Source organism: Triturus cristatus, chromosome 7 (assembly GCF_964204655.1).
Source record: "Triturus cristatus chromosome 7, aTriCri1.1, whole genome shotgun sequence".
NCBI classification, from domain to species: Eukaryota; Metazoa; Chordata; class Amphibia; order Caudata; family Salamandridae; genus Triturus; species Triturus cristatus.
Genome location: NC_140590.1, coordinates 1,191,796,421 through 1,191,817,833, shown reverse-complemented (window position 1 = coordinate 1,191,817,833; position 21,413 = coordinate 1,191,796,421). Strand labels below are relative to the sequence as shown.

Genomic DNA, 21,413 nt, shown 5'->3' with positions numbered 1-21,413 from the left:
CCGATCAAGCTGCCGCTTCTGTATAATCGTCTATCGCAGCAGCAGGAGAGGGTCCTCCACTCCAGCCTGTCAATGCTCCTCCTTCATGTGTGGAGATTGTGCAGTGACAGTTGACAGCTTTCGACCTTTCAACTGAAGCCTGCAAAGTTATCTTGGGAGCCAGTTGTCCCCCCACCAAAATGGTAGATGCCATGGCAAGTTTGTGCAGAAATGCAAGTTGACCCTCTTTCTACACCCCTTTCTCAGGTCCTTCTGTTTATTCTTTGTCTTGCCCAATGGGGCTCTGCATTGGGCACTTTAAAGGGCTATCTTTCTGCCATCTCAGCCTTTATAAAGATACCAGCTCAGACTTCCCTGTTCCAATCCCCTGTAGTAAATAGGTTTTGAAAGGGTCTCAACATATGTTTCTACCTTCACCCTTTATCATGCCTCAGTGGGACCTCAATCTCTTACTTACATTCTGGATGTACGTTCTCAGTTAGCCGCTACATAACTGTCCTCTCAGGCTCAGGCTAGTGGCAATAACATCTGCCCGGAGGGTCAGTGAGCTTCAGCGTTTGTCATCTAGGCCTCCATACCTAACCATCTTTCCAGACAAGCTGGTACTTCACACTAGAATTTTCTTTCGACCAAAAGTTGTCACTACCTTTCCATTAGACAAGTCCATCACCCAGCCTACCTTTTAAGCTCCGCCGCTCTAAAGAAGAGGAGTGACTCCATCCACTGGACCCAAAAAGAGGACGGTCATTCTACTTGAAAGATATCCGGTTGGACATACAACTCTTCATGGGGAATGTTGGAGCCAAGAAAGGGAAGACTGTGCATAAACAGACCATTCCCCCATGGATCGTCCTCTGCATTGAAATCTTCTACGCAGTGGCCAAGAGCCAACCCCCTTAGGGTTTGCTTGATCATTTCACCAGAGTTAAGGTTGTGATCACTGTGCTAGCACGCGTAATTATGGTCCTGGACATCTGCCAGGCAGCAGCATGGGCTTCTCTGCACATGTTTACCAAGTACAATTGCCTGGACAATCTGGCCCATCGGGATGGACACTTTGCCCGTTCTGTCCTGAAGGACTGTCTGGTTTGAATTAATTTTGCAGAACCACCTCTGCTGAGGTATTGCTTGGATATCTATTCTGAGGTAAGGAATCTGCGGCTAGAAGTCTCTATCAGATGAACAAGTTACTTACCTTTGATAACATCTTATCTGGTAGAGACTTTCTAGCTGCACATTCCTTACCGACCCACACATCCGAGGGTCAAGGCAATGCTTCCTTAGGGCCCAAGTTTTCACACTAGTGGTCTGCGTTCTTTGTGTCTCTGCAGTTCTGGCGTTGAAAGTCACGAAAAGAAAACGATATCAGTATGCTGGGGGCACCTATGTAGGCACTGTCACATTACTTCCGGCGTGGACGATTCCTCTGACGCCATGTGGAGCCAGACAATGCTAATTACCAGCATGCAGGGGTTCTTCCCACTATCTGACGCCTGGCGATAATTCGAAGTTGAGGAATCTGCTACTAGATAGTCTGTACCAGATAAGGCGTTACCAAAGTTATGTAACTTGTTCATTCAGGCCATGGACAGAGGCAGGAAAGAAGCTGACTTCAGAGTGCAGAGGTGCTGCCTATATGCTGCTCTGCTCCATTACTGCCCGGGAGGAACAGAGTCTCTGCAGAGTCACATGATGCCACCTGCCAGCACGCGGAAATCTTGCTGTGAAAGCTTTATGGATCCACTCTGGCGCCTGGGGCATTTCTGAAGATGAGGAATCATCACTGTTAAGTAACTTGTTGTTCTGTAGCTCACTGGAGATGACATCTTTCATTTCATCATTCGCCTGATGGAAAAGCCTTAGCGGAATGTTGTTATTCCTCTGTTAAAATGTTTCCATTATATTCCTTAATGTTAACTATGTATTGGATTGCCAGGCTACAAGAAATAGTTAAAAAGATGTGAATCTACATACGATACCAAAGAAAGAGGCTGTACTTATAGGTAATTAATATTTTCTTCTCACTCCTTGCTCATTATGCTCACTTAAAACCGCAGGTTCTGGTCCCCTCCCATTGCCTTTGCCTCTATCCTCAAATTGTTTTTCTTTCAACATTTGTAAATACGTTAAAGCTGGACACAATTGACTAAAAGATTGATTTTTAAAAAGTGATATGAAAAAAGTTCTTCCAGGCTTTACATATCTGCAAAACATAACAAAATGAAGCATGTCTTGAGGAGACACTTGGTCGCCGCCCCAAGGTCTAATGTAAGATCCCTTTTGACAACCGTTGGGAACAGACAAAAGCCAGTGCAATTGGTTCAACCTGAAGCATGTCAGTAAAAAATTATGATTAAAGTTAGTCACCCACGTTGGATATAGTTCCATAATGTGTGTCTTTAATAAAATCCAGATTTTCTGCCCAGCAGGCTGTGAAAGACCTAAATGTTATGGCATGACACGGAGGCCAACATTATGCAAGTTTAAAGTGCATTAAGAACATTATCAATCACATTAGAGATTGGTTTTCAATAACAACTCTTGAACATACTATTGTTCGACCAGTCTGCAGCCCTAAGGATTTCTTGCAGCCCTCCTCCAAGAATAAAGGCTTTAGAAGCCAATGCACCTCTGAGGGAGTGTGCTCCAAAAATAGAGATATCAACGCCGCTTTCATATATCACATCTGTTAGAACTGGGGGTCTCTAGTTGGCAATGGTATACACCTTTGACCAAATAGGGACCCTTGCTTCTAAGTGAGGGAAAGGGGATTACACCCCTGGATGACCCCCTTGATAGCTTGGCACGAGCAGGCAGGCCCATCTCAGAGGCAGTGTGTTGAGCATTTGTGAACACATACAGTAACACAGTATCTGGAAGAGACACGTTAGTGATAGATTCCTTACCTTAGAATATCCCCAAGCGTCAGTCTGGATCCGGAAAGTTTTCGTCAGCAGTACCCCTGCGCATCAGAAGGTGGCGTCGTGCGGTTCCGTGCCCGTCGCTGGCGTAATGCACGCCGAGATGACGTCACGGCCGCTACTTATACGCCGCCCTCGCGTGCTGACATTTCTTTCTTTTTCCTTGCCAGCAAGCGCAGCTCCTGAGAGAGCGGTACTCCCAGTCAAGTTTTTGACTGTGTTTTTGAGACTTTTTGTCTGTCTGTCGAGTGTCGACTTTTGGTACAGTAGAGATGCCCGGTTTCAAGTCCTACAGGGACTGTCATCGAAACATGTAGGTGGCGGACCAGCACCGAGTGGTTGTCTTCTGCTTACCCCAAGACATGCCCTGACATGGCACCGAAGCCTTTGCGGGAGCGGTCCTGAAAGTTGTTGGAGGCCCGGCACTCGGTTCCACGCCACTCACGGTCCCGATCCCGTGGTAGGTCGAGGGACAGGTCACGGAGCCACCACCATCGTTCATCGGAATCTGGGACATGTAAGTCGAAGCGCCATAAAAAGTCAAAGAAGCGGCGTCGTTCTTCGTCTTCCCCTCACCGGTCGCGGGACATGGCTGAGGGGGCGGGTGGTCACTCCCCCGCAGATTCGTTGATTTACTGGGGCCCCCGTTGTCGCCAGCGACCTTTTCCGGGACTGTCTGCGACTCCGGAACAAGTACAGGAATTCCTGTCGGCCATAAGTCGCCTCTTTGGCCCGTCAGCTCCCTCCGGTGCGCCTTCGGGCCACGCGGGCCCAACTGGAGGTCTTGCCACCGCCTTTGGGCCTGGCTAAGCCGGCACACTCCCACGCGGCGCTGCAGCTGGCACCGGGCACGGTGCCGCCTCAGGCTCCGACCTCGGCACCGCTGGCTCCGACCTCGGCACCGCTGGCTCCGACCTCGGCACCGCTGGCTCCGACCTCGGTACCGCTGGCTCCAGCCTCGGTGCCACTGGCTCCGGCCTCGGCGCCGAAAGACCCCCAGGGGGTCAACGCCCGGTGCACCGGACTATGTCGGCACTGGGTTCTCCCCCTTCTTCAGTCCGGCACCAAATTTTTATCAGTTTCCCCGGACTCCTAGTCCTTCTCGGCCTCTGCCACAGGCTGTGGCAGAAGTAGAGTTCTGGGAAGGGTCTGAAGACCCGCTTGCAGCCCAGTGTGACAATGACCCGGACTGGGAAGAGGATCTGGAGGATCCAGGCGATGTGGATTTGTCTCCTCACACTGGGACACGGTCTCCTTCTACCGTGGCTACGGAGGAGGTTGGTACATTTTCTGTGGTGTTGACTAATCTCCTGACTGAAGTGCTTCAGCCGACAGCCTCCTCTGCGGAGCCGCTGCTGCCCTTTAATGACGCACTTTCTGACGTTCTTTTGGGCATCTGGTCCAGGCCCAACACCGGGGCTCCTGTGGACAGGAACGTGGCCCGCTGCCATCGCCCTGCCCTGGGCGACCCCAGTTTCCTCTCCCAACGCCCTACTCCTGAGAGCTTAGTCATCCAAGCCTCTGCGTCTCCCAGCGCATTCCCTTCAGCACCCCCGGACAGGGAATCCAAGATAATGGAGCAGTGTGGGAAGAAGATTTTCTCTTCTGGCAGTTCCGGGCTGCGGTCCATGAAGACCGCATGCCTCTTGGGCCATTATTCTCACTCTGTGTGGGGTACGGTGGCGCAGGTGCTGCCTCAGTATCCGGTGGAGGCCTGGGCAGTGCTCTCCCAGGCTATTGCCGAGGGGAGGGATGCGGCCAAGTTCAATATCCGTTGTGGCCTTGACACCGCAGACTCGCTAGGCAGAGCGATTTCAACTACAGTGGCGCTATGCCGTCACGCCTGGCTGAGGAGAACTGGCTTTTCGGGGGATGTCCAGAACACTTTGATGGACATGCCCTTTGATGGCACGTGCTTCTTTGGCAACAAAGCAGATAGCACGTTGGAGCACTTTAAGGACTCGCGGGCTACGGCCAAGTCCTTGGGCTTTTTGGCCATGTGCACTCCTTCGGGGTCTGCTTTTCGCTCCTATTGTGGTCAAGGAAGAGGCGCCCAGACACATTTACTTCCAAGCCACAGGCCTGCGCAGCAACCGTCTCAGTGCAGCTGCGGACGTGGGATCCACCGAGGTGGGTCAGTCCACCACTACCCCTGACACCACTGCCCCCAAACCTTTGTAGCCCGGGGTTTCCGGCCCACCAGACCCCTGTGGGTGGCAGGATTCGCCATCATCTCTACCCCTCCAGCCATGCCACCACAATACCACCGCATGTCGGGGAATCGCTTGGCACTTCTCCGGCAGGAAATTACGGCCCTCTTGGCCAAGGGGGCCATCGAGCGCGTTCCGATGTCAGAAATAGGTCGTGGTTGTTAGCCCCACTACTTTTTGATCCCCAAGAAGGACAAGGGCCTGCGTCCTATCATGGACCTGCGGAACGTCAATCACTTCCTCCGGAAGGACAAGTTCAGGATGCTTACGCTGGCTCAGGTCTTGTCTGCCCTAGACCCACAAGACTGGATGGTGACGTTGGACTTGCAGGACGCTTATTTTCATATTCCCGTCCTGCCGCCCCACCGGCGTTACCTGCGGTACACGGTAGGCCACGAGCACTTTCAGTTCACCGAGCTTCCCTTCGGCCTTACCAACGCCCCTCGGGTGTTCACCAAAGTAATGGCGGTCATAGCTCATCTGCGCAGATCTGGGGTTTCAGTCTTCCCCCTATCTCGACGACTGGTTGTTGAGGGCGGGCTCGCCCCATGCAGTCGTTACCCACCTCCAGACTACGGGCGACCTCCTGCATTTGCTGGGGTTCTCCATCAACGTGCCGAAGTCTCACCTGTTTCGCTCTCAGAAGCCCCTCTTCATCTGGGTGGTTCTGGATACGGCGCAGTTTCGGGTTTATCCTCCCGAACAGCGAGTCCGGGACATTCGGGCTATAATTTCGATCTTTCAGACCTTGTCCTGGGTTTCGGTCAGGAAGACTCTTAGGCTGCTGGGCCTCGTGGCCTGCTGCATCCTACTGATCCATCATGCCAGATGACATATGCGGGCTCTACAGTGGGTTCTGCAGTTGCAATGGGCGCAGTATCGGGGGAAACCTGTCCGACTACATCCAGATCTTGGAGGGCACTGCGCGAGACTTGCAGTGGTTGCTCACGGACCAGCGTTGGGTCAGCGGCAGATCCCTCTCCCCTCCCCAACCGGAGCACACAGTGGTGACGGATGCGTCCCTCCTGGGATGGGGCGGCCATATGGTGGAGGCGGAGATCAGAGGCCTCTGGTCTCCGGCGGAGTCCAAGCTCCATATCAATCTTTTGGAGCTCAGGGCGATTCTTGCACTGTGAAAGCATTCCTTCCCTCTGTCAAGGGAAGAGTAGTGCAGGTGTTCACAGTTAACACCACCGCCCTGTGGTACTGCAACAAGCAAGGCACGTTTGGGTCGTGGACCCTATGTCAGGAGGCTCTGCGCCTCTGGACGTGGTTTGAACGCCAGGGCATTAACCTGGTGGTTTAACACTTGGCAGGTTCTTTGAACGCCAGAGCAGACAAACTCAGCCGCTGATGCATGATGGATCACAAATGGCGTCTTCATTCAGAGGTGGCGCAAGGTCTCTTTCAGCAGTGTGGAGAACCTTGGTTTGATCTATTTGCCACCCTAGAGAAAGCGCAATGTCAGCAGTTCTGCGCGTTGGAGTTTCCAAGGCGGCACTCGCTCGGAGACGCTTTTCGTCGCGAGTGGATTTGCGGTCTGTTGTACGCCTTTCCGCCTATACCACTTCTACCCAGAGTGCTGAAGAAGATCAGACGTGACCGGGCGCCAGTCATTCTAGTGGCGCCGGACTGTGCTCGAAGAGTTTGGTATCCCGAGCTACTCAGTATGAGCGTGGATCCCCTGATCCGACTGCCTCTTCGGGAGGATCTTCTGTCACAGCAGCAGGGGACGGTCTTCCATCCGAACCTGTCCAGCCTCCACCTCCTTGAGTGGAGATTGAGCGGCGACAGTTGATTCCATTTGACTTGCCTCCTGAAGTTTGTAATGTTATTCTGGCACCCAGGCATCCCTCGACTAAAACCATATACGCCTGTCTGTGGTACAGATTTGTGGCATGGTGCACAGCAAAAGCTGTAGATCCCCTTTCTGCCCCTCTTTCTGTAGTCCTATTGTTCCTTCTTTATTTGGCCCAGCAGGGCTCTGCTCTGGGCACTATTAAGGGCTACCCTTCTGCTTTTTCAGCCTTTCTCAGGCTCCCTGATCAGCCGTCTCTTTTCAAGTCCCCTGTTGTAAATAGATTGCTCACAGGCATAACTCACCTTTTCCCTCCTATTCCTTTTGTGATGCCTCAGTGGAATTTGAACCTGGTCCTCACATATTTATTGTGCGCTCCCTTTGAGCCTCTTCATAACTGTCCTTTGCGGTTATTGACTCTAAAGACTGTGTTCCTGGTTGCCATAACCTCCGCAAGGCGTGTGAGTGAGCTCCAGGCTCTTTCCTGTAAACCTCCTTTCCTGGCGGTTCATCTGGACAAGTTTGTGCTTCGGCCACGTCCCTCCTTTCTACTGAAAGTTCTTACTGCCTTTCATCTCGGGCAAACTGTCACTCTGCCCACGTTCTTTCAGCTTCCGCACCCTTCCAGAGAAGAAGAGAGGCTACACCGTCTGGAACCAAAATGTGTGCTTTCTTTGTATCTCAACCGCACACAATAGTTCCAGGTGGATGACCAGCTCTTTGTTGGCTACGTGGGTGCCAGGAAAGGCCGGGCTGTACACAAGAGAACTATCTCCCGCTGGGTTGTCTTGTGTATTCAAGTGTGTTACTCTTTGGCTAAAAGGAAACCTCCGGTAGGGTTGCGCGCCCGTTCGACGAGGACAACAGCGGCTACTACGGCATTGGGACGCGATGTCCCACTGCAAGATATCTGTCCGGCGGCCTCGCTGCACTTTTATCAAGCACTATTATCTTGACAGTCCGGTCCGGAGAGACAGCTTCTTTGGCTGCTCAGTGCTCCGTGACTTTCTGGTGTGATTTTAGTTCGCCGACCCACCACCGGGGTTGGTATTGCTAGGGTATCTATTCTAAGGTAAGGAATCTATCACTAACATGTCTCTTTCAGATGCACAAGTTACTTGTGTAACGATATATCTGTAAGAGACATTAGTTAGTGATAGATTCCTTACCGCCTGCCCATCTTCCCCCTTTCTGCGAACTGTTCTCTAGGGTTAAGGTCATCCCTTTCAGGGCCCTAGTTTTTAAATGCACCAGTAGTCGGTGTCTGGCATGGCTCTGTGTTTCTGGCGCGGAGAATCGTGTACAGAACTGACTTCTGCGCGGGAGGGCAGCGTATGCCGTGACGTCATTTCGGCGTGCATTACGCCAGCGACAGACACGGAACCGCACGACGCCACCTTCTGACATGCAGGGGTGCTGACAAACTTTCTGGATCCAGACTGACGCCTGGGGATATTCTAAGGTAAGGAATCCATCACTAACTAATGTCTCTTACAGATATATCGTTACACAAGTAAGTAACTTGTGCGAAAACAATACAAATGGACACCACACAGGTTTTATAAAAATAAGAATTCTTTATATAGACTTAACACAAGACGACAAACAACAAAATTCACAATACTGTAATCGAAAATAATACTTCAAGGTGGTAGAAGTAGATCAAGAATAAGCTATTCACTTAAAAGCCATCTTTAGCAACAGATAACCCCAACGAGAGTTATCACGACGGCAAGGTCAAAGAAATCCCAAAGTACGGCGCCGACCGCGAGGTGCGCAGCGTCGGGCCTGGAGTCAAAACAGACCCACACAGAACACTACCTTGGTACAGCGAAACAAAGACAGCTCACGGCGTCGGGGAGATGCGGTGGTGTTGGCGTGTTGCAGCGTCGGTTTTTTGCTTCGGGGCAAATGATGCGTCGGTGTTCTGGATGCTTGCGCAGGCAGGGGGAGTCGTCGGTTCCTGACCGGAGAGGAGGTGACATTATGTTGGCGCCAAAACCAAGGTTCCTTACGATGTCACGATGTCAATGGATTCTTGACCACCCACATCGAAGATCGGCTCTGCGATGATGTCGGCTTCAGAGTCGAGGCGGCACAGCAGCAGGCGTCGGGCCTACGTCGCAAGTCGGAGCAGCGCTCACGGTCTATGGCAGGTTACGATGTCGCTCGCTGGCGTCGATGTGGCATGGCGGCCGGCGGCGGGTCCACGTTGCAAGTCGGAGCAGTGCTCACGGCATTGATGCAGATTATGGCATCACTCGCCGGCGTTGATGTTGCAAATTCCTTCTGTAGTAGCTAGAACAGCAAGTTTCAGATGCACGCAAACAGAAGGGGTGAAGTCTTTTGTATCCCTGGGACTTCAGACAGGAGGCAAGCTCAAATTCAAGCCCTTGGAGAAATATTCTGTAAGATGCTGAAAGTTCCTTCTCCTTTCCTTGGCAATGAAGAAACCACTGCAGTCTAACCCAGCAAACAGCACACTGGCAGAGGGGAAGTCCAAACTCCTGCAGCTTCCTTGGTTCTTCTCCTTGGCAAAGGTTTGTCTTGTTTTCCCAGAAGTGATCTAAAGTCTTGGGGTCTGGGCCCCAGTATTTTTACGCATAAATCCTTTGTCCTCTGAAGGCAGAGGGTGCTGTACCTAGTCCAAACCAGTTCTGGGTGCATTCTGCCAGTGCACACCTGCTTCCTTTGTCAAAGTGGGCCAGGGACATCAGACACACCACAGGAGGTGGAGCCAGCATTGTGTAAGGCAGACACAGCGCTATTCAGTCCCAGGTGCTACTCCTCCAACCACTCGACATGCAGATAGGTCCATTCAGCCCTGTGCTGACACACCCTGTCTCCTGGAGCCCCCCAGTCCCTGTCACTCACAAAACCAGACATACAATACACAAGCTAGCAGAGGCAGGCTGGATGGTTAGGCCAGAAAATACCTACTTTCTAAAAGTGGTATTTTCAAACATAGAATGTTAAAACCAACTTCACTAAAAGATGCATTTTATCATTCTGAGTTCAGGTATACTAAACTCGATTTTCGACCATGTTCCCTGGGTTAGTTAGGATTGAAAGATGTTATAATCAAACTGCCCATTCTGGCCTATGGGGACAGGTAGCATTGCAATAGTGAAAAATAAAATAGGCTGTAATTCACTATCAGGGTATGCCACACACATCAGGGCATGACTTACCTATTACATACAATGCACCCTGACCTAGGGCCTACCTTAGGGGTGTCTGATACGTAGAAAAGGGAAGGTTTAGGGACTGGCAAGTGGGTGCACTTGGTCAGTCAGCATGGCAGTACCATAGGCACATAGGCTGAACATAGGCTCTGCAATAGCAGACCTGAGACACACTTTACAAACTGTTCTTGTGGGTGGCACAACCAGTGCTGCAAGCCCACAAGCAGCATTTGATCTACAGGCCCTGGGCACACTTGGTGCTCTGGACTATGGTCTGACAAGTAATTCAAATAAGCCGATCATGGAATCACTAATCCATACATCAATTTACAATAGGGAGCACTTGCACTGTGGCACTGGATAGCAGTGGCACAGTGCCCAAAGTATCAAAACCAGCAAAACATATCAAAAACAGAGGAGGCAATCAGAAAAAGATGGAAGGGAGACTCACGCCAATGGTACCAGGTCTAACAACATCCTTCACCCATCTTGCCAAAGTTGGCGAAGAAACTCCCTTATGAGGAGATCTGTGAGAAATTAGTAATGGAGTCTCATTCATCCTGAGACTTTTAGTTCTTTTTTCTTACTCTTTCAGGCATTTAACCACACAGTCTTTCATTCTGAGGAAAGAAGGGGTAAAATATAGAAGAAGACATAGTTTTAGTTCTCTTCTTGAGTTAAAAACACCTTCTGGTTGGAAAGCCCTGATAGAAATATCTAGTGCTTTGACATCTGAAGTTGTTCTGAACGATACTATACATAATAAAACAGTAAGTTTATATGAAATGCATTTTAAGCAAAGAGCGGAATTCTCTCCCCAGGAGGTTAAGGTTCGTAAGACATCTCGAACATCCCATAAAGCGGTATATTTAGCAGTTGGAGGATTTAATACTCTTATACTTCTCATTATCTTCTTAGTTAGTAAACTCTGGCCCACAGAAACATCATTAATTAAAGAGCAACCTGCAGATATAGCAGATCTATAAACATTAACGGTTCTGTAAGACAGACCCGATGTAAACAGTTCTGAAAGATAGTTCACGCAATGCACTAGATCAGTTGAAATGGGATCAAAACCTCCTTGAAAACACTAGCAAACCCATTTGTTCCATGCCAATCGATATGCCTTGCTTGTTCCAGGTGCCAATGACTCAGATATTGAGTCTGAAAGTATCTGTTGAAAGCCCTGGGATTCGCCACTGTCTCCTGAAATCTTCCATGCCATCAGGACCAGAAGACCCTGATGTACAAGAGGTTGAATGTCTCCCTCTGGACCTAGGAGTAACTCTCTGAACAAAGGAATTAAAATAAGGAAGTCTATGCTCATTTCCAGGACGATTGGAAACCAGGCTTGTGGGATCTCCATAGGGGACTTATCACTACAATGCTCTCTTTGTAACGTCGAGCATGAAGGAATAGGCGAGGGAGCATTGCAACTGGCGGGAAAGCATAGGGAGCTAAACTTCTCCAATCTGTCTCAAACTGTACAACTCTTTCAATTGAGTGTTCAATCGGTCTGGAAACAAGTCTGTCCTAAAGGGGCCTCATCTGGATTGAATATTCAAGAATATCTTTCTGTCTAGTCTCCAGTTGCTGGAGTCCTTGAAATTCCTTGAGATGCTGTCTGCTACACCATTGCTCAAACCAATTGCTTTGTTCAAGCAGTATCCCCAGAAACCTTTCACCAGATACGATAGACCTTTGGAGTGGGGCCACCCAGCTGGTTGACATACCGGATTGCTGACCCATTGTCCATACGTAACATTATACATCAATTCACTGACTTATGGGTGAAGCAGCGAATTGCAAATGAACCTGCTAGTAATTCTAAGCAGTTGATATGCAATTTCTTCTCTTGATCTGTCCATCGTCCCCCTGTTGAGGTGTTCACACATCTCGCTCCCCATCCTTCCAAACTCGCATCCGATTCTATTAGGTCTGGTTCTTCCCCAAAAATGGCGCTGCCATTCCATGCCTCCGCATTCTTCTACCACCAATTGAGTTCCCTCCTTGACTCTTGATCTAGAGAAACCATCTGGGAATTCGATTGTGTTGATCTCAGAGATCCTGCTTTTAGCCTCTGCAGTGCTCGATAGTGTAATGGGCCTGGGAAAATAGCTTGAATTGTGGACGATAGAAGACCCAGGATCCTTGCCAGAAATCTTAGGGGAAAGGTCTTTTTTGAGAGTATCTTTCTTAATTATTTTCTTACTTTGTCTCCTGGTAATTTCAGCTCTGCTTTTAGTGTGTCATCCAGAAAGCCCAGAAATTGTCTGTTGGCTTGGTATTGTACAAGATTGTTTCTTGTTTATGACAAAACTTAGATGTTCTAAGAGTCGTATTGCGAGGTCTGTATGAATCAATCAATCATTGTACCTGTAGAGCGCACTACCTACCCTTGAGGGTCTCAAAGCGCTGAGGGAGGGGGTGCTGCTACTGCTCGAAGAGCCAGGTCTTCTGAAGGTGAGCAGGTCTTGGGTCTGTCGAAGGTAGGTAGGGAGGGTGTTCCAGGTTTTAGCGGCGAGGAAGAAGGAGGATCTGCCACTGGAGGTCGTTCGTTGGATGCGGGGGACAGCAGCGAGGGCGAGGCTGGCGGAGCGGACCTGGCGGGTGGGGGAGTAGAAACTGAGTCTGCTGTTGAGGTAGGCTGGTCCGGTGTTGTGGAGTGCTTTGTGTGCGTGGGTGAGGAGCTTGAAGGTGATCCTCTTGTTGACGGGGAGCCAGTGTAGGTATCTCAGGTGGGGGGTGATGTGGCTGCGGCGAGGGACGTTGAGGATCAGTCGGGCGGAGGTGTTTTGGATGTGTTGCAGTCGTCGGTGGTGTTTGGCCTGGATTCCTGCATAGAGTGCGTTGCCATAGTCCAGCCTGCTGCTGACGAGGACCTGTGTCACCGTTCTTCTTGTTTCGGTAGGGATCCACTTGTAGATCCTGCAGAGCATGCAGAGGGTGTTGTAGCAGGAGGAGGAGACGGTGTTGACCTGCTTCGACATGGAGAGGGAGGAGGTTGTGGTTGGTGGGTGTTGGTGCTGATCCCAGCGTGGTCGGCCACCAGGAGTCGTCCCAGGCTGAGGGGGTGGGTCCGAGGATGAGGACCTCCGTCTTGTCAGAGTTCAGTTTTAGTCGGCTGCTCCTCATCCATTCGGCGACGGCCTTCATTTCCTCGTGGAGGTTGGTTTTGGCGGTCTGTGGGTCCTTGGTGAGGGAGAGTATGAGCTGGGTGTCGTCTGCGTAGGAGATGATGTTGAGGTCGTGATGGCGGGTGACGTGTGCGAGGGGGGCCATGTACACGTTGAACAGCGTCGGGCTGAGGGATGATCCTTGGGGTACGCCGCAGATGATGTCGGTTGCTTCGGATCCGAAGGGTGGGAGGCGGACGCTCTGGGTTCTGCCGGAGAGGAAGGACGTGGTCCAGTCCAGGGCCTTCTCTTGGATTCCGGCTTCTTGGAAGCGTGTCTTTAGTGTGCGGTGGCAGACCATGTCGAAGGCGGCTGACAGGTCCAGGAGAATGAGAGCTGATGTTTCGCCGTTGTCTAATTGGAGCCTGATGTTGTCTGTGGCAGCGATGAGGGCCGTCTCTGTGCTGTGGTTTCTTCGGAATCCGGACTGGGACGGGTCTAGGATGTTGTTGTCCTCGAGGTAGCTGGACAGTTGCGTGTTGACGATTTTCTCGATGACCTTCGCCGGGAACGGGAGTAGGGAGATGGGCCGGAAATTCTTGAGGTCATCGGGGTCCGCCTTGGGCTTCTTGAGAAGGGCGTTGATTTCAGCATGCTTCCAGCTTTCTGGGAATGTAGCTGTCTCGAAGGAGGTGTTGTTAACCTTCCGTAGTTGGGGTGTGATGGTTGCATCTGCTTTGTTGAATATGTGGTGTGGGCAGGGGTCTGACGGTGATCCTGAGTGGATGGAGTTCATCAATCAATCAATCACGGCATTTGTAAAGCGTGCTACTCACCCGGGAGGGTCTCAAGGCGCTGGGGGAGGGGGGTAGGTTACTGCTCGAACAGCCAGGTCTTGAGCTGCTTCCTGAAGGAGAGATGGTCTTGGGTTCGCCGAAGGTGGGTGGGGAGGGAGTTCCAAGTCTTGGCTGCCAGGTAGGAGAAGGATCTTCCTCCGTCGGTGGCTCTGCGGATGCGTGGTATGGTGGCGAGGGAGTGGCTGGTAGATCGTAGCTGGCGGGTGGGCGTGTAGAAGGTCATGCGGTCGTTGAGGTACTTGGGGCCCAGGTCGTGGAGAGCCTTGTGTGCGTGGGTGAGGAGTCTGAACGTGATTCTCTTGCTGATGGGGAGCCAGTGCAGGTCTCTCAGGTGTCCGGTGATGTGGCTGTGTCGGGGGATGTCCAGGATGAGTCGTGCGGAGGCGTTCTGGATGCGTTGGAGTCTTTTTTGAAGTTTGGCTGTGGTTCCGGCCTAGAGGGTGTTCCCGTAGTCCAGTCGGCTGGTGACGAGTGCCTGGGTAACGGTCTTCCTGGTTTCAGTGGGGATCCATCTGAAGATCTTGCGGAGCATACGCAGGGTGTTGAAGCATGAAGATGAGACGGCGTTGACTTGTCTGGTCATCGACAGGGAGGAGCCCAGGATGAAGCCCAGGTTGCGTGCGTGGTCCGTTGGCTTGGGAGCGGGGCCGGGGGCCACCAGGAGTCGTCCCAGGCGGAGGGTGATGATCCCAGGATGAGGACATCCGTCTTGTCCGAGTTCAGTTTAAGGCGACTGTTCTTCATCCAGTCGGCGACGTCTTTCATCCCTTCATGACCTTGCGTGTCTCGTGGACGTTGGTCCAGGAGGTCAGGCCGTTGATGCGGGTGGTGTTCATAGGGCCGGTGGGCTTTGGCGTTGTCGGGGCGGTCGTAGTGTTGAAACTTTCGTGGATGTCAGCGATCTTGCGGTGGACGAAGGCGGCCAGCGAGTCGCACAGTTCTTTTGAGGGCGGGATGTCGTTGGCGTTGCCGCTGGGGTTGGAGAGTTCCTTCATGGTGCTGAAGAGCTCTTTGCTGTTGTGTGCGATTTTGTCCAGGCAGGCTTTGAAGGATGTTCTCTTGGCTAATCTGATGAGTTGGTGATGTCTGCGGGTGGCGTCCTTGTTTTCCAGTTTCTGGCAGGCTCGTTTGGAGCTCTTCGGTGAACCAGGTGGCTTTCTTGCTGGGGCGGCTGTTGGAGGGTTTCTTGAGCGGGTCAAGGGTGTTGGCGCAGTCGTTGAGCCATTGTCTGAGGTTGCAGGCGGCGGCGTCTGGGTCGGTGGCGTCAGTGGGAGGGTTTTGGGTGAGGGTGGTGGTCAGCTGGTCTTCGGTGACTCTGCTCCAACAGCGGCGGGGCAGCTGTTGGGTGCGGTGGTGCGTGGTGGGTTTCTTGTAGGTGAAGTGGATGCAGCGGTGGTCGGTCCAGTGGAGTTTAGTGGTGTGGTCGAAGGAGACGTGGGTGCAGGTGGAGAAGATGGGGTAGAGCGTGTGTCCGGCGGCGTGGGTGGGAGCGGTGATGAGTTGTTTGAGGCCGTGGTTGGCGAGGTTGTCGATCAGGGTGGCCGAGTTGGTGTAGTTGTTGTTCTCGAAGGGGAAGTTCAGGTCCCCGAGGAGGATGTAGTCCGTGGAGGCGATGGCGTGCATGCAGGCGAGGTCGGCGATGGAGTCGCTGAACTGTGCCCGGGGTCCGGGGGGTCTGTAGACGAGGGTCCCTCGGAGGGTGGTGTTGGGGTCGGTGTGGATCCGGAAGTGCAGGGGGTGTCGTCTGAGTGGGTGGAGACCTTGTGGGTCGACGATGGCTATTCCTCCTCCGATTCCGTTGGTGTGGTCCCTGCGGGTGATCTTGTATCTGTCCGGGATGGCTATGGCAATGTCGGGGGTCGAGGATTCGTTCCACCAGGTCTCGGTCAGGAAGGCAACGTCTGGGGCGGCGGTGTCGAGCAGGTCCCAGAGCTCAACGGCGTGTTTGCGTGCGGAGCGTGTGTTTAGAAGTATGCAGCGGAGGTGGTTGGGTCCGGTTCTTGGTGTTCTGGTGGCTCTGTCGCAGGTGAAGCTGCAGGTGCGGCAGGAGAATGGTCTGTGGGTGCGTTTCGGGGCGGCCTGGAAGCAGCTGTGGTCTCGGCCGGCGTTGAGTGCGTGGAGAGTGCTGGCGTTGTATTGGAGTCTGGCGTTGTGGTGTTCGCGGGGTCCAGGGGGTCTGGCGCTGGGCGCGGTCCAGGCGCGGACGGGCTTGCCATTTAAGGCGGTGAGGGAGGGAGGAGCAGCTGGGAGGTGGGAGCAGGCCGGCGAATGGACGGCGAGGGGGCGGGGCAGCAGGGGAGCAGCGGCGGGAAGGAGCGAGGGATACAGAAGAGAAAAGGGGGGGAGGGGGGAACGAGCTGGGCGCGGGGCAAAACGAGGGCACAACGAAGCAGAATACAGAACTACAAACTAGGGCGCAACAGTACAGAAGCCAAAAAACAGAGACAGTGAAATTAACAACGGGGCACAGCACACAGTCAGCAAACAGTCAGGGGGACAGCAGGATCGAACTCACGTTTGGGAGCAGGCAGCTGGGGGAAGGCACTGGCACACAGGTGGTACTGTGCGGCAGGAGGGGAGCGACCTGGCCTGCAAGCAGGGTCAGGGAAACAGTCTTTTTTGATTGAGCCATTATAAGGATGTTGTCGAGATATATAATAAGTCTCACTCTCCTTTCCCTGTACCAAGCAGTCACGGGGCATAGTTCCTGGTGAAACACCAAGGGGTGGGCGAAAGTTCAAAAGGGAGACTGCGAAATTGATAAAGCTTTACTTCCCATGTGAATTGGAGGAATTTCTGATGAGGTCCCCAGATTGGGATTGTCAAATAGGCGTCTTTCTAGTCCAGTCTCGTCAGCCAGTCCCCTTTCCTTAAAATGTCTCTTAAAAAGATGTATTCCTTCCATCTTGAAGTGATGGTAGACTACCCAGTGATTTTTCTTCTCTACCAGGAAGATATTGCTTAGGAAGTCCAATTGTGTGCCCTCTATAATTGCTCCTTTTGATAAAAAGGTCCTTTACCTCTTGAGAGACCAATATATTGTCTTTGACTGAGAATGATATTTCCTGTGGGCGGCTTCTCTGTGAAGGAGTGTAAAGGAAATCTATCTTGTAAGCCTTGACTGTATTCAAGACACATGGATCTTGAGTTACTAAGTTCCAAATGCCATCGAATTTGCGCAATCTCCCTCCTACCCTTGGAAGGGTGTCAGAATAGTCTTTCAAGGTTCCTACCTGAGGAAAAGGAGCGCTGCCTCTGTTCTCCTCTGAAGGGACATCCACGGTTCCTCTGTCTTTGAGGGTAGAAAGGCTGGGTGCCGTAGGTATTCTGGAATTTTCTGCCACGGCCCAGGAAGTGTCTTGAGGGGGGTAGTCCACAGCCGGGGAAACGACCCCGCATTCTCCCGGCCCTGCCAAAAACCCTATAGTTAAAGACCTTTTTAATTACCTTTTGTGATTTTTGGATGGAGCTAATTTGTTTAGCGATCTACTTAATAAAATCTTCTCCGAAGAGTAGACTCGGAGAACTAGGCCCTCCATCTTTATTAGCTAGTTCAATAAGTTTAGGGTCAATCTTAAGTAAGATCCCGTCTCTTCCGGGAGATTGCAGTATTGGCATTCCCAATCAGACATATTACCCTCTGAACCCATTGTCTTAGTTCTTTAGGGTCGATTGGGGTATCCCCTAAGTATGCTGACTCTGCCATCTCAAATATCTTTGTGAGTGGGCCTATAGTATCGAGAGGGCAGTCTTGACAGGACTTTAGTCCTTTGTCCATACCTTTCCTTGGGTCGTTAGCATTTTTGGATATAAAGGCTATCACCTTTGGGTCAAGTTCGGGAGTCATAGCCACTTTGTCGGGCAAAGATGGTCGTGGGCATTCGTAACATAGCTTGGACCTTATCTCTTTGTGGATTTTTTTCCTCAACCAAAAAGAGAGGTAGTCCGCTACATGTGTTGATGGTGTCCACTCCTGAGATAAGGGGTCTTTAATTAATAATGGATCGAACATCTCATCTCCAAAGGGATCCACAATACCCATTTTGGATCCCGATGCGTTGGATGCCTCCTCGGAGCTTTCCATTCCTCTTGCTTTGACCTCTTCGACATCAGTGTCGATCTCAGAAGAGCATGAAAGCTCAATTTCTCGTTCGAAATCATTATCACTGTCGATGGCGATAGAGAGCTCAGGGCCTTTCTCTTGCCCAACTGGGGTGCCCAAGGCACCAGTCTTATCACCGCCTAGAGAGCGTGATGAGGGGTTGGAGGTTTTTAATTTTTTTTTGCCCCATTAGGTAAATTCCCTCTAGAAGCCCTCTGGGGCCTTAGTTGCCCCTTCTTGGCCACTAGTAGATGGCTTTGTTTTATTGTAGATGTTTTAGATTTTTTTGTTAATAATTTCATCAAGGGAACCTAACATTTTCTACAGTACCTTATTAACTAGTTCCTCCAATTTATCCCAGATATTTAATTGGGGAGCGGGTGCCGCCATAATGTTAATAGGGATAAGATATTAAATAATTAATTAAATACATAGAATATCCCAAATTATCTTAAATGTCTGTAATCTAAATAGCTTTTCCCCCTTTTTTTTATTTTATCTATCCTACCTAACATAAGGAACGAGTGAGAAATCAGGCGATCGCTAAGAAGTAGAACAGCTGACTGCCAAACATCTGACTGTGTTCGAGAGATAGAGCCGGTTACTGTCATTGATTTACTTCCTATTTCCTAAAACGGCGGATGTATTAGGGACTGTTGAATTGTCCCATTCACCTAAAATGGCGGCCACGCATGTATCTAGCGTGCGTGGCCGCTTCCCAGATTCTTTCCTCTAATGCACTCTATGCGCTAAGGTGGGCCTCCTCCCCAAATGTGCTGGGGGCTCCAAAAGAATTGCCGGTCCCTGTTGCGACTCCGATCAGCTCCCTGCCTTCTTAGCAGGGAGAGCGCGTCTCAGAGTGTGAGGGGTTTAGAAAAAATCGTAGTGGAGAGTGCATTGCGGGGAAGCGAGCGGGCGCGTGAAGAGCCTCGTGATAGAGGCACGCGAAAGGCCAGCAGCGTGAAGCAGTTTTCGAAAAAGTAAGCAAAGGGGGAAAAAAGTGAGGACTGGGTGCTATGAAAGAGGGAAAATTCCGGTTCAAAATAAAACCGGAGGTAGAGTTTAAAGATTGAAAAGTAAAGTAGAGTTTAAGGATTGAAATGTAAAGAAGAAAGGTTTAAATGTTAAACATGTAAGAAAGAGGGGAGAAAATAGGAAAGCACAAAGTACTCTAGATAGTACATATAAACTACGTATACTGTATAAATAAGCATGCCAGTAGTTAGTAAAGTAATTAATAAGAGAAATCACCCTCAAAAACATATTTTTCTTAGTCTTATCTAGGGATGGGCAGAGAACTCCGCTCCGCCAGCGGAGTTAGTCAGTCACCCTCCCCCCTGGCCCGGACCCTGCTTCTGAACCCAGCCAGGTCGGGTGAGCCTGCCCTGGCCCGATGGACCCTATCCCCAGCACCCCGAACCTCGGATGGCTTGCAGGACCTGGGGGGGCTCCAGCATCCCGGGGCCTGCCGGATGGACTTCAATGCCTGGTCACAGCTTCCGAACCCTAGCCAGGCCTGGGAGAGCATCCCCGGGCCCCGATGGACCCCCCCTGTCCCCAGTGCCCGGTCCCTCGGCTGGCTTGCAGTATGGGGGGCTCCCGCACCCCGGGGTCTGCCGGACGGAGCTCAAACCCTGGGCTCGGTACCAGCTTCCGAACCCTAGCTAGGCCGGGGAGAGCCTCACCGGGCCCCGATGGACCCCCTCCTGTCCCCAGCGCCCGGATCCTCGGCTGGTTTGCAGGATGGGGGGCTCCCGGGGCCCACCGAATGGCCTCAAGCCCCGGACCTGGACCCAGCTTCTGAACCCTAGCCAGGCTGGTGAGAGCCTCCCCGAGCCACGGTGGACCCCCTGGGCGGTGCTGGACATCCGTGTGTCACTGCCATACCAGACCGGGCCCAGGCGTCCCCTGCTCAGGGCTTCTCCAAGCTCTCCAGGGGCTCCCCCCTTTCATGCAGGGCTGGCCTCCTGCCGCTCCTCACACCAAAGACAGTGGGAAGCTAGGCAGTCCTCCCGCTCTGCAGCCGCCCTGCCCTGGCTACTGACTGTCACTCCCCACACCCAGACTCTTGGGCGTCAGGGTGCTGACTCGGGCGGGTGTGCCTTCCACCTTCCCGGAGCCCGGGGGGCATGAACCAAGGAGGGTTAAGCCCAGGCCATGTCCTCTCCCGAGCGTCCTGCCCGGGGAGCCCATATTCCTCGACCATTAAACCTCCACGTAGTGGCGGCTTACAGAACCCTGGGGAAGGACAACAGATAGTTGCCAGGCGAGCTCCAACTTGTCACCCAGCCTGCAGGGCCATCTGGTCGCCCGGCCTGCAGGGCCATCTGGTCGCCCGGCCCTCAGGGCCATCTGGTCGCACAGCTAGCAGGGCCAACTGGTCACGCAGCCAGGTGACCAGATGGCCCAGGACGACCCAGCTCCCAGATGGCCTGAGACAGCCGGACCCAGTCGCCCTTGCAGTCAAACGATGGCGAGGGTGGCCAGGCGCTCTGAGGCTGCTGCTCGGGAGGCTCCTTCCCCGGGGCTGCTCACCTCCCTGCTCGACTTGCGTGGGAGCAGTGGGAAGGGGGGGCCCGGCCGGCCCAGGCTATCTGGTTGCCCTGCTGACCCGCAAGGGATGGTGGCCCCAGTCCCCTACCCCGGTGGGGCGGGGAGGGGGGAGACCCCTGTGCCGAAAGGGACGTGGTGGAGGTGGCCTCCCGCTGGCCAGTGTCATCCCATCTGCGTCCCTCTCGCTGGCCCGGCTGCAGAGGGGCCCACCCCTGGGTGTAGTGGAGGAGGGTGTCCATGAGCGCCCACTAACGGAGAGACAAAAGCTCGGCTCAGAGGATGACTTTCAATAGATCGCAGTGAGGTAGCTGCTCTGCTTCTTACGAAACCCTGACCCAGAATCAGGACGAATGATTTTAGCACCGGGTCCCCCACGAACATGCAGTGCACTAAGGGCGATGAAGGCGGCCCCCTTCGGTCCGCGCTCCGGTCCCCAAGCGAGCAGCTCTACACACTGGCCCCCCCGAGAGGCCGGATATCCCAGGCCAACCGAGGCTCCATGGCACCGTGGTATTGTTACGGTATGGGGGGGATTCTGACTTAGAGCCGTTCAGTCATAATCCCACAGATGGTAGCTTCGCCCCATTGGCTCCTCAGCCAAGCACATACACCAAATGTCTGAACCTTTGGTTCCTCTCGTACTGAGCAGGATTACTATTGCAACAACACAT

At 52.4% G+C, this 21,413-nt stretch overlaps 1 protein-coding gene and 1 pseudogene across 3 annotated transcripts in view; one reads left to right on the top strand and one right to left on the bottom strand.

Moving 5' to 3' along the window:
• Positions 1 to 21,413, top strand: part of TEP1 (telomerase associated protein 1) — a 1,383,286-nt gene that overhangs the window by 569,221 nt on the left and 792,652 nt on the right. The window lies entirely within an intron of this gene.
• Positions 21,002 to 21,413, bottom strand: part of LOC146811565 (28S ribosomal RNA) — a 3,351-nt pseudogene continuing 2,939 nt past the window's right edge.